General features: G+C 50.0%; 1 protein-coding gene across 2 annotated transcripts in view; it reads right to left on the bottom strand.

The window, feature by feature from the left end:
* The window catches only part of MAP3K14 (mitogen-activated protein kinase kinase kinase 14), a 40,084-nt gene extending 24,912 nt beyond the window's left edge, over positions 1-15,172 (bottom strand). For both annotated transcript variants that reach the window (XR_014821014.1, XM_003131321.5), the window contains exon 1: positions 15,086-15,172. The gene's annotated coding sequence lies outside the window, so the exon portion shown is untranslated. The remainder of the gene's footprint in view (positions 1-15,085) is intronic.
* Between the last annotated feature and the right edge of the window lie 240 nt (positions 15,173-15,412).

The following is a 15,412-nucleotide window of genomic DNA, read 5'->3' as shown; positions in this document are numbered from 1 at the left end:
CAAGGAAAAGCGTGTGAAAACCAGTGGCCTAGGAAATCTTTCGAGGTTCCTTCGAGTTCCCCAAATGGCACTGATTGGTCAGGATTATTTGAGGGGGCAATGATGCCGATTCAGAAGGATAATTGTCAATATTTACTAAGCCCCACCTTACCATCATTTTTTGGCCACGCCTGGGCCAGAGATCAAATTCGCACTTACAGCAGTGACCCGAGCCACAGGAGCGACACCAGGTCCTTAACCTCTATGCCACCAGGGAACTCCCAGCCCCACTATTATTAATGTCAATTTCAGATGTGAAAACCGAGGCTTAGGGTTCGGTAGCCTGCCAGGGCACTCCCACAGTAACAGGTTGCAGAGGTAGGGCTGAGCCCTTGTTGCTGCTTCCCCAGCCTTCATGCTAAATCTTGAGCAGCCCACTGAGTGTCTTAGCTTCTTCGGAATTGTTTTGAGGATTAAGTGAGGCAGAAATGCCAATGAGCTTGCCTGGCGAACAGAAGGTACTAAAGGAAAATTCATTTCCTTGCTTGTCATCAAGCTCATAAAACGCCATCACTGAGACAATGGGACTTCTCTCTATTTTAGTACCATACAGCCAAGGTATGGTTGAGCCTTATGTAAGCATCCAACGCTCTGAGCCTTGGTTTGCTGTGCATAAAAGAGAAATATAGGGCCATGATGAAAATGATCACTTAAGAGCCAGGGCAGACCAGGGCAAATCCCTCTCATGATACTGCATCTGGAAGTAAAAACTTGTCCTTCTCTGAATGCCCAGAGGGGACAAATAGCAGAAGTAGAATGACTCAACTTCCTTAATAAGATATTAGCTGAAAACCAATCTCATTCTGATGCTTCCTCTTTTAAGCCTTCAGCTTGCCTGGCTACTGGGCCACACTGGGCCAGCCTCTGCCTATCAAGGGCAAGGGGTGTATACAGATCGGTTATAAAATAGAAACCTGCCAGGCCTCTAAGAACTTGGTCTCACTGCCAATTCCACAGGTCAAACTGCCGGGTGGATGATGTGCATGGTATAGAATTTATGACCGCCCCCAATTCCCACCCCCTGGCCGCCAACGTTCACTAGCCCCACACGTGCAGAACACTGCTGTCTCAAGTGTGTAAGGCACAGAATCACCGCACACCTATTCCTTTAGCACGTCCAGCATCTCCCTGACCCCTCCTGGCCCCTACTGGTGCTGAGCTAATCTTAAAACATCATGTCCTCAAGATAACCTCAAGCTTGAAGACATCTGTTGGCCGTGCACTGCTTATGGGCCCCGTCCCAACTCTGTGGTCCACAATCTGTCTCACCGTTTCCCCAAACACAGGGTTTGGCTCTGGCCAGCCTGACCGCCCCACGCCTCGCTGCCTACTCCAACCTCCAGGCCGCTCTGTGTGCCTTGTCCTCGTGGGCCACTCTGAACCTGCTGCCTGTCCTTCCCAGGTGGGGCTCAGGCCTTCCACCTCCAGGAAGCCCCTCCCAACAGCACCAGGTCTCCTAACACTCCTTGCCCTCTTTACTCCTCAGATGAAATCCTGCAGGAGAACAAACTCTAAAAATATCATGCATCATACACCGAAAGAAGAGAACTATTGTTTTGTTTTGTTTTGTTTTAGGGCTATACCCACAGCATATGGAGGTTTTCAGGCTAGGGGTCGAATCGGAGCTGTAGCTGGGGGCCTATGCCACAGCCACGACAACACCAGATCCAAACTGTGTCTGGGACCTGCACCACAGCTCACCTAACGCTGGACCCTTAACCCACTGAGCGAGGCCAGGGATCAAACCTGTGTCCTCATGGATACCAGTTGGGTTCATTACTGCTGAGCCATGACGGACACTCTGAGAAGATAGCTATTTCTTGTGTGCACAACTCCAGAATTGCAATCAAGGTATGGAGCATGTAGAAATGTGGGAAAAGATGCACAAAGATGTTCAGTGTATTTTTTTTTTTTTTCGGCTGCACACATGGCATATGGAAGTTCCCAGGCCAAGGATGGAGTCTGAGCCACAGATGCAATCTAGCTGCAGCTGCAGAAGTGCCAGATCCTTAACCCACTGTACCACAAGGGAACTCCAGTTTTCATTTTGCATTTTCATTTTATTTCTTTTTCCAGTTTTCATTTCTTAACAGGTAATGTTTCCAAGCGGTAAAAATAAAATACAGAAAGGATGAACTCTGAGAAGTATAAGTCCTTCCCACCCTTCCCTGGCTCTTCTTAGGGGACCCCCATCACCAGTTTCTTACATATCCCTGCAGAGACATTCTCTGTGGGGTATTACTTCCAGGGTGAAAACAAGCCTCAATCAGCCTAGGGTCTCTTGCTATGGGGTGAGCGTTTAGGAGGCATCTGGTCCACATCTGTGACTGGCGCTTCATAAATATGTGATGACTGCTCCCCCCGATGCCACACACACGGGAAACCTCGCCAGAACCTCCAGGGCTGATCAGTGAGGTCTGGGGCAGGGCTGCTAAAACGGAAGCAGGAGATGGGCAAGCTTGTCCCTCCTGGTTTTGGTTTTCATTTCATTCCCTTTCTTGTTCGGCCCTGGGAACAGAGAGTTTTATCTGTTATGACTCAAGAGGCAGGGAGGTGTTCAAAGATGCCTCTGCCAGTTGTCCTCAACTTGGATGGCTGCTTCTTCCCTGCTTTTACTTATAAGCACCCGTGACAAGTGTGCGCGGGGGTGAAGGCCTGCACCCCTGCCGGATACAAGACATCCTAGTGGGCACAAGTGGCCCCATAAATAAAGAGTGGAAAACAGCAGAACTGGACCAGAGGGAAAACCACTGGCCTCGCCCTGGCTGCTTATGGCAAGGGGTGGGATCTGAGGGCTGGTCCCAACCCAGGGAACCTGAGAGAGGAAGGGGTTTCAGGCTAGTCTTTCCTACCTTCCTTGTATAATACCTGAAACTGCTTTAAAAAAAATCTTTCTTTTGTTTTCAAATACAAATGTGATACTTGTTCATTAGAAAAATTTAAACAAAACAAAAAGTGTATAGAGAAAAGAAATCCCTGCACCACTCCCTTCTCGCTGCAGTGCAAGAACCACTTAGGTTTGGCGCAAATCCCTCTAGTTCCAATGCTGTACATACACGAACATAGAGCTTGGGATGATTTTTAAAGTAAACACAGGATTATGCATATGTCATAGTCTACAAGTTGCTTCCTTCACTTAACAGTAGATTATGAATATCATCCCGTTTCAGTGTCTGTAGGTCTCATTCTTTTTAACGGTGCCGTGAGATTTGATGATATAGATCGACCATCATTTTCCCACCTATTCTCTACGGCTGGATTTTCAAATTGTTTCCATTTTTTTTTTATTGTTAGAAAAATTGCAAAAAACAAAAACAGAAACCCCCAAACCTTAATTCACTTTTAGGTGGTAAATTCTTGGGACTGGAGTTTCCCGGTAATGCTTTTCTTAGTGGGCCCTCTCTTCTCACCTGTTTCTATGTGTCAGGGAAGTAGGCAGCATCCATATCAGTCAAGGACAGGTGGCTACCAAATACTACATTAGTTATTTGCTAGAAAGACTCTCCTTGCCCTCGAGGTGCTTGTAATCTATTTGGGGAGCATGGTGGATGGATAAATAGGTGATAAAGGAATCACAAAATGACCTTGGGATCAGAAAGGCCCTGGGAGTCATTTATTCCAATATATCACTTAATAATCCTCCGGGATGGCCATCCAGCAACTTACCAGGATGGCCTTGGTGTCACAAGATCTGAGTTCAAATCTTAGTCTCAACACTCTGGTGCGTAACTGTGGGTAGATCACTTAATCTGAGACTCAGGTGTCTCATCTGTTACATAGGCATCCTCAAACCTACATAACAGGATTTTACAGGACAATTAAATACAAGAACCAATGTTTAAATGCCTGATAGCGTGCCTGGCACACAGGGGTGGTCTAGAAACATTAGCAGAACCTCCAGTGGGAGGGAAGCTGTTACAAAAGATGAACAGTCTTGGAGTTCCCACTGTGGTGCAATGGGTTAAGAATCTGACTGCAGGAGTTCCCACTGTTGTGCAATGGGATCAATAGCGTCTCTGCAGTGCCAGGATGCAGGTTCAATCCCCGGCCTGGCCCAGTGGGTTGAAGGACCCCGCATTGCTGCAGCTGTGTTGTAGGTCACAACTCTGGCTCATATCTGATCCTTGGCCTGGGAACTCCACGTGCCACGGAGAGGTCAAAAAAGAAAAAAGCATAAAGAATCTGATTACAGTGGCTCAGGTCACTGTGGAGGTGTGGGTTTGATCCCCGGCCCAGCATGGTGGGTTTAAGGATCTGGTGTTGCTGTGGCTGTGGTGTAGGTTGCCGCTAAAGCTCAGATTCAGTTCCTGGCCCAGGAACTTCCATATGCTGGGAACGTGGCCATTAAAAAAGGAAAACAAAACAAAACAAAACAAAAACTAACAACCAAAAAATGAACAGGCCTTTCCAGGACTGTGCAGAGAGGCAGGAGCAGTCAGCAGGAAAGGGATCACCCATGAGGGGGGATGTTCTTTGAAAAGCATTCTGCACACACCATCCAGCCTTTCTGCTGGCAAAGCCTCAGCTCTGAATGGACTGAAGAATGACCCGCCAGTGCCTGGTGAACCAGGACCCAGAATTCCTTGGCAGCTAGAGCTGAAATCAGTTGTCCTGGGGACAGCTTTGGGTGTTTCCAACAATGTGTTGCTGGATGTATACACATATTTACTGCTGGTTGTCAATAATAATAAAAATAAGAATGGCAGCTAATACTGTTTGCTATGTATGCGGGACACCAGGTAGTGTATCTACGCGTCGGCTATGTATTTCTCCTCGCATCCTCACAATAACACCAGCATCAGCCCCCTTACACAGGGGAATAAACTGAAGCTCAGTAGATCAAGTGATCTGCCCAAGGTCACACTGCGGAAGGGGCACAAGCAGGGTTTGCACACGAGACTCTTTTAGGTCGAAGTCTGGACTCTTTAACCACGACACTGTATCCACTTTCAAATGATCCAAGCTTGAAAAATTGGGACCCAAATGCAGAAGTTGTCACAAGCCAAAGATGTGTTAGTAAGAAATCCAGGGGACTGACCCAGGAGGAAGCATCTTACTTAGGAAGCATAAACACAGCCAGCTATGTTCTGGAAAAAGTAACTTTGTTCTTTCTTTCTTTTCTTTTTTTTTTTTTTTTGTCTTTTGTCTATTTAGGGCTGCATCCCTGGTATGTGGAGGTTCCCAGGCTAGGGGTTGAATCAGAGCTATAACTGCCGGCCTACACCATAGCCACGGCAACTCAGGATCTGAGCTGCATCTGTGACCTTCACCACAGTTCACGGCAATGCTGGATCCTTAACCCACAAAGCAAGGCCAGGGATCGAACCTGCGTCCTCATGGACACTAGTCGGGTTTCTGAGCCACGATGGGAACTCCTGGAAAAAGCAATTTTAAAATGGCAATGGGAGGAGTTCCCGTCGTGGCGCAGTTAAGGAATCCAACTAGGAACCATGAGGTTGCGGGTTCGGTCCCTGCCCTTGCTCAGTGGGTTAATGATCCGGCATTGCCGTGAGCTGTGGTGTAGGTTGCAGATGTGGCTCGGATCCCGCGTTGCTGTGGCTCTGGTGTAGGCTAGTGGCTACAGCTCCGATTCGACCCCTAGCCTGGGAACCTCCATGTGCCGTGGGAGCGGCCCCAAAGAAATAGCAAAAAGACAAAAAATAAAATAAAATAAAATAAAATGTCAATGGGAGCAAAGACTCCAAGCTGGACATGTGGCCAACATGTGTTCCTTAGCCCACCCATGCCCAGCACAGCTGGGTCCACCCCAGGAACCAATTCCATGACAAAGTTCAAATTCACCATTCATTTCATAAAGCCCAGCTCCAGGCTTTTTAAGCCTATTTTACTTTTTTGTTGTTGTTTTTGTCTTTAATAGCAACACCTTGAGCATCAGTTACTACTATTTTCATAAATACGGTCCATACTTCGTCTCCAGACCCCTGATACTGGGCTTGTATAAACTTTAAAAGTGTTACAATGACATTTCTAATTCAACTTTCAAATCCTTTGCACAAAGACAGCCCATAGCTTATAGAAAAGATGCCACCAGGGAATCCATTACTGATCCACAGAGACAATTATGGGATTACGATGCAGGAGAATGGAGGGGGCGGTATTGGGGGGAAAAAAACACCCAACCACACATATACTTCATTTTATACAAAAAGCAGCAAGGAATTTTTAACATACATTATGCAAAAAAAAAAAAAAAAAAAAAAAAATTCAAGGGTCCCTAAAATCCGCTGGTTAGGGTATTTTGTGTAACTGGATATTCTGATTGTGTCTCATTCGATGACAACCAGTTTCCAAAGATTATAGGGCCATACACTGCCCTCGACACTAAAATCACGCCAAATACAACCTGCCTCCTTTGATGAGTCAAAATGCACTTCGGGAGCTTGCCAAGTCTTGAGTTCATCATTACAAGCAAGTCCTGCTTATGAAAAAGTTCTCCTTATTTAACTTTTCGGATGGGATTCTGAGCAAGGAGCCGTTCCCTGGGCTATGGCCAATCCCACTGCAACACAACCACTGTTCTCCTCGCTTCCGCCCTTTTCACAGATGGGACCGGCTTCCAGCGAGGTGACCTATGTTCAGAGATGGAGAGAGCTGGGCTCAGCCTCCCTGGAAGGGAAGAGGCTTCAGGTTCATTGTAGTTACTGGTGACTGGTTCTGAAATTGAGGAACTAGTTTGAGGAACTTCAGAATAAACAAGAAGCCCAGACAACTTGGCTTTCCACAGAAAGCTTCCAACGCACAGGGGTAACTGGAGGGGAGCACAAGGCCCAGCCCTGCCCTTCAGCAGTGGAACTCCGACCATGGCCTTGTTTTAGATGCTGCCCTACACATCCTTTGACAGACGGGCCTGAGTGGGCAGTCTGGGGATGTGTCCCTTTCCAACACAGAGTCACCTTCTTGTCCTCCCCCAGGAAAGGAAGAAAGGGCTTGGGACCTGTGATGTGACAGGGAACACGCCCAGAGGCTCTCAGGCCCATTCCCTGGTAAAGGAGGCGGGATCATGAACCAGCCCAGCAGGGCCTGGAAGAGGAACCTGGTTTCTAGTCTTGCATTTTCACATGGTAGCAAATAGCCAGGGGCCACCACGCTCCATGTGCTGTGCCGGCCAGAGCTGATGTGACGGGTGATCCAGACAGACGAGGTCTGGAGCTTTCACTGTCGTAACCCTGGAAAGGCCTTCCTGAAATGCTGAATCCATTTCCTGAGAAGCACTGTCATGGGCCAGGCCTTGGACCAGCTGCCCACGACTCTGTCTGAGTGGTGGGATTTGCTGGTGTGGTCATGGCCCTCTGTGGTCGAGCCGGAAGTCTAGGATAGGGTGGCCGTGTCTTTAACAGCCTGCTACTTGTTGTCTGCTTCTCTCAGAACATTTCTACGGACAATGCCTAAACCTCTGCCATTGCACTCCTCTCCCCGGAGCGCTGGGTTTCCGGACTGCGCTCAAGCTCCTACTCCAGGCGGACAAGCGGTACAAGGTCCCTTGTTGAAAGAGATGCTGTGGGTCCCCAGACACCCGCAAGGTGGGGAGGCAGGCTCCTCCCCTCCAAGGAGCTCAGGCTGCAGCTGGAAAAGGAGGGCTGCTGTCTAAGGGGCTCCTTGCTCCCCTCCAACTCCCACAGTCTTGGTTCACGATTCAGCGCCTGAAATGTACCTGCTTCCGCGTCCATCTTTCCACCCCACGGCCAGTTCGTGGTGGGGCAGGCCCTCAGCTGTTCTTGTTTTCAGATGCTGGTGCCTAGCACGGCCCGCACTTGATCCACCTGGCGAGTGGATGCGCCCCTGGGGACAGACGGGTGCCTGTCTGAGAGCCTGGCTGGCTTGGGAGATGAGTGTCCTGATCGTCCAGTCACCTGGTGAGCTGGAGGGAACAAAGCCAGCTCCACGCACAACAGGTCAGAGCGTGGAGGCTGTATTCTGACTGCACTCCAGCTAGAAGGTGTCCTGCAAGGTGGCTACTGAGCCACAGCTGTCACCCCTGCTCCTAAATGCTGAACCTGCATCCCAAATGATTGCCAGGTCCCCGAGAGGATGACCCTTCTCAACTGGACATCATGCACCTGAGCTCAGGTGTGCCTACATGTGCGAGGTGGGAGGAGGTACCCAAATCTCCACCTTCTACACTCATCTCTCTAAAGCTATGCCTGCCCCTTGAAGTACAGCACCTCAGAGTTCCCACCATGGCACAACAGGATCAGCAGCATCTCTGCAGCGCCAGGACGCAGGTTCGATCCCTGGCCCAGGACAGTGGGTTAAAAGGATCTGCCATTGCTGCAGCTGTGGCATGGGTTCCAACTGTGGCTCGGATCTGATCCCCAGCCTATGAACTCCATATGCCACAGGGCAGCCAAAAAAAAAAAAAAAGGAAGAAGAAAGAAAAAAAAGTACAAAGTACAGCATCTCCTTGTTGGGACTTTTGGGCCGGAGCTCAAGTTGCCTGGTTCATCCAACTAACTTCCTGGGCCACAGGAGTCCGTTTCTAATCTTAACTGGCAACAGCATCCTCATTTGAGAGTGGCAAGACTCCCTTCCTCCTGAGACTTCCAGCTATCCCTAGTATTGACCAGTAGACTAATTCTGGCCCAGTAAAAGGAAATGGCAGGGTCAGCAGGAGCTGGGTGGTAGATCTCGGATACAACAGCCCTTTGCCCTTCCAGGGCCCACATCCAGATGTGACATCAAGCTTTGCCCACAAGGAAGGGCCTCTTCATGGAAAAGAGCTGGATGGATCCCTCCAGAGTGACGCCCAACGACGCCGGGTCTTCCGGCCACCAGCTTGCCCCAGGCAACAGGACGGCAGAAAGATGCAGGAGGGCTTCTTGGTGCCCGGTGGGTCTGTAACCTCACAATCATTCATTCACAGTGACTGAATGCCCACTTTGGGCAAGATTCTGCCCGCTGAGCTAGGACAATGCCCTACGAGGGTAGGCAACCTTTGAGACTTCCGGATAACCCTGCCCAGAATTGCCTTTTCTTATCAACTTTTATCTCCTTTTGGTTACATGAACCTCATGGTACAAGAGGGTGTCAAATTGGCTTTCTGTTTACTTTTTCTTAGACCCAGAGCAGCTGCTGCTCTTGGCTCCACCCTCCCCAGGTCTGGCAGAGCTTGAAGAAAGGCTGAGAGTGATGGGGTTGGGTGGGGATACGAAGGAGGAGCTAGTTAAGAAATATAATCCCTGCTCCAGGAGTAGTTCTTTTGTTCCACGTCGGCACAGCACAGTGAAAAGAGCCTAGACCTTAATTCGGACTCTGCAACTAAGTAGCTGTGTGGCCCTGGGCAGCTCATTCAACATCCTTGGGTCACCATTTTCTGTTTTGTAGAGAGAAAATTTCCAGGTTGTAACTCAAAGCAGCTCTCTCCTGGCAGTGGTTAAGGCCCAGGGTCAGTGAAGTCATGTCCACCCAAGTGACTGCTGATTAGTCCAGATAGATGAGGTGTGGGGCTAGAGAGGAGTCTGCGACAGATAGAGGAAACAAGGTGACACTAGCTCGTCCCCTGTGGCTTCAGAAAAGTCAAGCCCACCTGGTGGGGTGAGGCTGGACATGGCTTAGAGGTGTCCCGGCCTCGAGCAGTCAAACTCAACACCAGCAGCACTAGTCCAGAACAGAGTCAGAACAAACTCGTTGCCCTGATGGACACCTGGTCAGGGCCTTAGTGGCAAGAGGGTCAGCAGAAGGCACGGCAACCAGAAACTGGCTGGGAGGGGTGGCTTATGAGTTCCCTCTGCAGCTTCTTTCTGAACCTAAACACTGGCTCTAAAAGAGCGGCAGGCTCGCAATTCCAAAACTTCCTGAAATCAGGGTTAAATCTAGCCTTTCTCACCACTGGAGCTCTTCAGAGCCTCCAAATCAGAGGATGGAAAGAAGGACAGGTAGAAAAGGGTTCCCTAAAAAGTCTTTCGCACCAAGGTATGGTTTGTATCTCTGCTTTTTTGCCAAGGGGTTTCCCAGCTCCCGGGAGTCAAAGCTCCCCTCCTGCTGCTTTGTGGACTGTCGCTGGAAGCGGGCCATTTTCCATCCTCAAGGTGGCTGGACTCAAGAATGGAGAGACCTGGGCTCTGTGCCTGGGCCACATGACCCCCCTGCCAGCGGATCCATCTCTGTCAGTTGACAAGCCTGCCATCTGCTTCCTTATCTCTGCCTCTAAAGCCCCCGGACTGAAACGACCCGTGATCTCTGGCAAAGGGCTTCTCCACAAGGTCTGCTCAAGACTCCCTCTGCGACTGAGCTGGGGAATAAATCGCCTGTCACCTACACCCCTGCACCGGTGACTCACCTTCCAGAGAAAGTGCTCTGCTCACCTAAGCAAAGCTGCCTGGAAAATGACTAAGGCACCTATCAAATGCCGGCGGTGGGGCCAACCAGTTACTGCGCTCAGCTCAGACACGCTCGGCCTCTCACCTCCGGCCTGAAGTCAAGTGCGGAGCTGCCACTCCAGGCCTGCTGGTTTCATTTTCATCTGAACCGAGCTCCACACGAGGCTTGACATCCGGTGATCTATTTTTTCTAAAAACTAGGTTCACTTTAGAAATGACTCTTTGGCCATGAAGACAGCTTCCCCAAGAGAAAACAAAATGCTATTTAAAGGGAACGTCAGCCTGGTGGGAGCCTGTATTTTTGTTTTGTATTAAGAAGGAGGAAAAAAGGAATTTAAAATGTAATGTGTAGCTGGGTTGTTGTTTTTTTTTTCTTTCTTTCCCTCGGGTGATTTAAAGGGAAACCTCCTGGGCCAGGGCCCCCAGACGTGGTCCTGGCGATAAGGTGAGCGAGCCGCAGTCTGGGAGGAAAGGCGGGTGAGCCCAGGGGGTCACAGGCCGGTGGGAACCTTGCCCCCGCGCCCCCCGCCCCGGAAGCCAGGTTTCCCTCCCGTCTCCCAAACAGAGAAGAACCAGTCGAGTCCTGCTGACTTAGCGTCTACACGCCTTTCTTTTTTCCACCTCCAGAGTCAAGGCTGGGACCCACTTCACCGCATGGGGGACCCTGGAGAGCCAGGGAAAGGCCCGGCTCGGCCTCTCGCTCGGGGTCCTGGGGGGACGGAGGGTGGCCGAGGCTTAGGCTCACCGACTCTGATCAGGCAGAGCCGGGACCTTTTCCAGGTTGTCTGGAGGCGGGTGAGGGCGGTATTTAGTGTAAGACGGAACCTGACAGCTAAAACCTCCAGACAGAAGAACTGGCCCCCGGAGGGCCTGCCCTGTCAAGCAGTCTGACCCTTCCTGACATCATCGTACAGAAAACAGGTCTAGTCAAAGCGGCAACCAGCCACTACCAGTACTGCCACCACTGCCGCCGCCACCACCACCATCGCTTACAGCCACTGTGTCCTGCGGCTTATTCGGTGCCGGGCATCGAGCTTAGCACTTGACATGTATTCCCGCATTTTCTACTCAAAACAACACCATGAAGTATTTACAGATGAGGTACCCGCCACTTAGGGAAATGAAGTGATGTGCTGAGGTCTCACAGGCAGACAGTGGCCGACGTGGACTTGACCCCTTATCAGCCGACAGCCTAAAACCCCACACTGGACACAGAGCTGCCATGGCCTTGCTCTACTGCCCTGGGCAAATCATTCGCCTGCTCGGCTTTAATTTCTGCATCTGTGAAATGGGGATAAGCAGACTCACCCAGAGGATGCGCTATTCATCCCTCAGACTTGTATTAATAATTATTATGGATAATCAATATCAACTAATAAATAATTAACTTCCTAATATTAACTAATGCTTCTTAACCTAAATAGATAGATAAATAAAGCAGCTACCTTGGTTTAGTTATATTCGAAACTGACATGTTTTGGAGAAAAAAAAAAACACAACGTATTCTTTTGTGAGTAAGTTAGAAAAAGCAGTGAACTACATGTCAAGAACTGTGGGTTCAGATTCTGGGCATGACACTGATTTCCTGAGTAATCACATCCACTTTAGGTTCCTGAGCTTTGCCTCTGCCTCTTTTTATAGGAGTATTGTGAAAAAATACAAAAAAAAAAAAAAAAAAAGAAAGGCCACTGAGTACCATTACTCTTGATGCCATATAATTTCAAGAGATTACATTATATCACATTATAATTTATTATAATTATACCATATTATATTAGGAGGATAAATTAAAGGATATCAAATAACAATAAGGGGAGGGATCTTTGAAGCTGGAATACAAAGAAGGGCACACGGGCCACAGAGGAAAAGTGACTTTTCTCTGCATTGTCACTCAGGTAGTAAGACAAAGCCAGAACCGAGGATCCCAAATCCAAATCCAAATCTCACTTAGCTCAACTGGAAAGGTTCTACCACCAAATCTGCCCTATGTTTGGCCTTCCATTTCTAATCCACTGCTTTCAACATTTCAGTCAGTGTCGCCGAGGAAATGTGAAGCCTTCACACGTGCACCACTTTGAACGCTCACCCTCCCCTCTGAAGATGCCTGACCCCCCCCCTCCTTCCCCTGCCAAGGGAAGTCAGGGTGCAGAGACCGGAGGAATGGGCTTCTCCTTAGACCTCCCAAAGCCACGGACAGGGAACTGTCCTCCTTCCCGCCAATTTCACATGGGTACCATCAAAAAGTGCCCATAAGGCTCAGATGTTTCCAGTTTAACTGAAATACTAAAATGGGGCAAACAGGAAGCATCAGACACAACTGCGGTAGTGACTTATTAATCATGAAAGCAGAATTTTAGTTGCATTTTAACCTTTTGCCAGGAAAAAAAAAAAAAAAAAAAAAAAAAAACAGCTCTGAGAGGATGGAAGCCATTGGTACAAAGATGCTACCTCTATGTATCAAGCTGGCTTACACTTTTAACTTAGGACTGATTTTGGCTTGACGATTTCTTAACTACCTTCCCAGAAAGAATACCCGTCAAGCCAACCAACATGAATCGCTCAGCTCTTCATCAAGGCAGGCCTGTTAGGAAAGCGCATGTGCTATCCATTGAGACAGGAAAAAAAATAGGAAATTAAAAGTGACTTCGCAGGCCAAAGTGATGGAACACTCTTAAGAGGGTGCCAACAATGAGGAAAGCAACCCTGGATTAGGTTTTCCCTCTTTCCATATCTACTGATCCCTCACCAGACCCTGGCCAGGATGAACTGTTACCACACACACATACACACACACACACACACACACACACACAAAATCACAACAGTTGCCTAGAGTTGGACAACCAATCAGAGCAGGCCTGCTTCTCAACATTAAATGATATACAAACACTCCAAGCAGATCACAATGGAGTCAGTGTTCAACAGGAGAACCAAAATGAGGAACCAAGCCTCCATCTGTTGAGGCGAAATGGCCAACCAGACATTTTTGTTTAATAAATGAAGGCTCCTCTGGCAGGGTCTCTTGTCTGTGGTGCCACTCCCACCAAGTCTAACAGACAATACCAGGGGCGAAAAAGCCCCTTCAGGCCTGCTCCTTATAATCCGAAAGCAGTCAGAATATGACCTAAAGCTTGGCAGCTTACTGCTGTCTGATTTCGCCAAAATGCTGGAACATATACCTGGGTATGTATTTCTAAAATTAAAGTCAGAGACCAGTACTTTCATTTGGAGGCCTTCTGAGAAGTTCACCACCCCCTTCCAGATCAAGGAAGATGTCAGAAAGTCTGAGGTCTGGCATCCCTGCCCCAAAGGACTTTGACGTCACTTAAAAGAACACCAGGAGTAAATCCAAACGCCTTGGAAGACAAGCACCTGTCCTCTCAGGTTAAGAGCGGGAGCAGCACACCAAACACTTCTCCCTCTGCCCTGCATCTAAGTACCATGATGTGGTCCTGGTCCAGGGGAAGTAGCCCAGGCTGGGGTCCTCACCCCAAGTCCTAGCTGCAAGGCATGAGGCAAGATATATAACAACAGCCCCCCTCCCCAACACACGCAGGTCTGCCTCAGGTGCCTCACTCTCAAACAGGACAATACCATCTATCTTATCACACAGACATCTGAAGGAAAAAGGAGGTTACAGGTATGAAGATACTAAGTAAAAAACACATCACTTATGTTAAGATACTATCTCCCTCTAATCTTTCAGAAAGACCATGTTTCTAGTCAAGGGGTTTTCAACATTTTTCCTGGAATGAACTTCAGAAAGCTATTTTGTATCAGGCCCTACCTCTCATTGTTCAACTTCTCTTGCTTTCAGAGTTCTTAATCAAGGCCCTGGTATTCACAGTCCCCCAGTCAATAAAAATCATTTTGCTATTTATACCACTGAGTTCTGTATTTTTTTCTCCACTCATTCCCCAGTTCACCCTTTAGGACTGAAAGCAACATTTTAACTTCAATTAGGGGAAAAAAACCCCTGCTTTTTCTGAAGCTACCCAGCACCAAGGAGGCTCCTGGGCAGCTGGGGCTCTCTGCACTATACAAGTGACCTCTTTCTGCCCGGTGCCCGGTGGCTGCAGGCAGCCAGGGCCAGGATGGGCTTCCAAGATAGGCTATTTTCTCTGAGCCGACAAATAAAGTCCTGAGTGGAGCGGACAGAAGTACAGAGGGGTCAGGGGAAGGAAGAGGATGCTGCAAGTGGCCAGCACTGCTCCGGTGGGTGCCAAGGGCAGGCTCTGCCTCTTCTCCCAGGCTCGGGATGTGACCAGGAAAGGCCAGAGAGTTGCACTGACCGAGAAGATAGGAGGGCGCAAGAATCCGGCGCACTTGGCCCGGTGGCGAGGTGAGCCCGCATCCTGAGGGGCAACCAAGGCACGGAGCAGGAGGGGCAGGCCTGGCGGTGGGAGCAGCGGAGCGCGGGGAAACGGGAGTGCTGGGGAAGGGGAAGCAGGGCGTCCCCGCGCGCGCTTCGAGGGGCGGGTGCGAGGGGCGAGCAGGGCGTGCGATCGTGGCCCTGGCAGCGTGTGTGAGGGCGCGCCGGCGGCCCGCCGCCAGGGCCGAGGGCCCGCGCCCTAGTGGGTGCGACTGGCCGAGCCGCCGACCCCCACCAATCTGGGGCGGCGGGCCAGGCCACAGTCTGGCCTCGGGCTGAGGTGCCACCTATCCCCTCTGCCCCTCTCCGGGACCAGGGGTCCCGCCCAGTCACCTACCGGCTGAGCGCCGATCTCCCCCACCAGCGAGTGTCGCGCTCCCCTCGCCCGCGATCTCCCGCCGCCGGTCGCCGACCGCTGCTCTCTGGGCCCACGGTCGCCCCGCCCCGTTTCGGGCCCCGCCCCCTCACCGCCTTCCCGGCCACCCCCGGGGCCACGCCTCCGCCGGTAGCTGCAAATTTGCCTTCGTTCGCACCTCCTTGCTTTGGCCTCACCTAGACCCTTGGCCCCGCCCACTCCTCCAATCTAACCAATGAGACGGCTCGTCCCAGCTAGTTCCGTCCTACCGCCCCAAGCAACGATTGGTTAACAAGGCCTCGTTTCCAG

This window comes from Sus scrofa, chromosome 12 (assembly GCF_054392235.1).
Source record: "Sus scrofa isolate SSC_HxYL_T2T_F1_AM1 chromosome 12, Sscrofa_HxYL_maternal_Yorkshire_Landrace_v2.0, whole genome shotgun sequence".
Classification (NCBI taxonomy): domain Eukaryota; kingdom Metazoa; phylum Chordata; class Mammalia; order Artiodactyla; family Suidae; genus Sus; species Sus scrofa.
The sequence above is the reverse complement of the archived record's forward strand: the minus strand, read 5'-3'. Positions and strand labels throughout refer to the sequence as shown.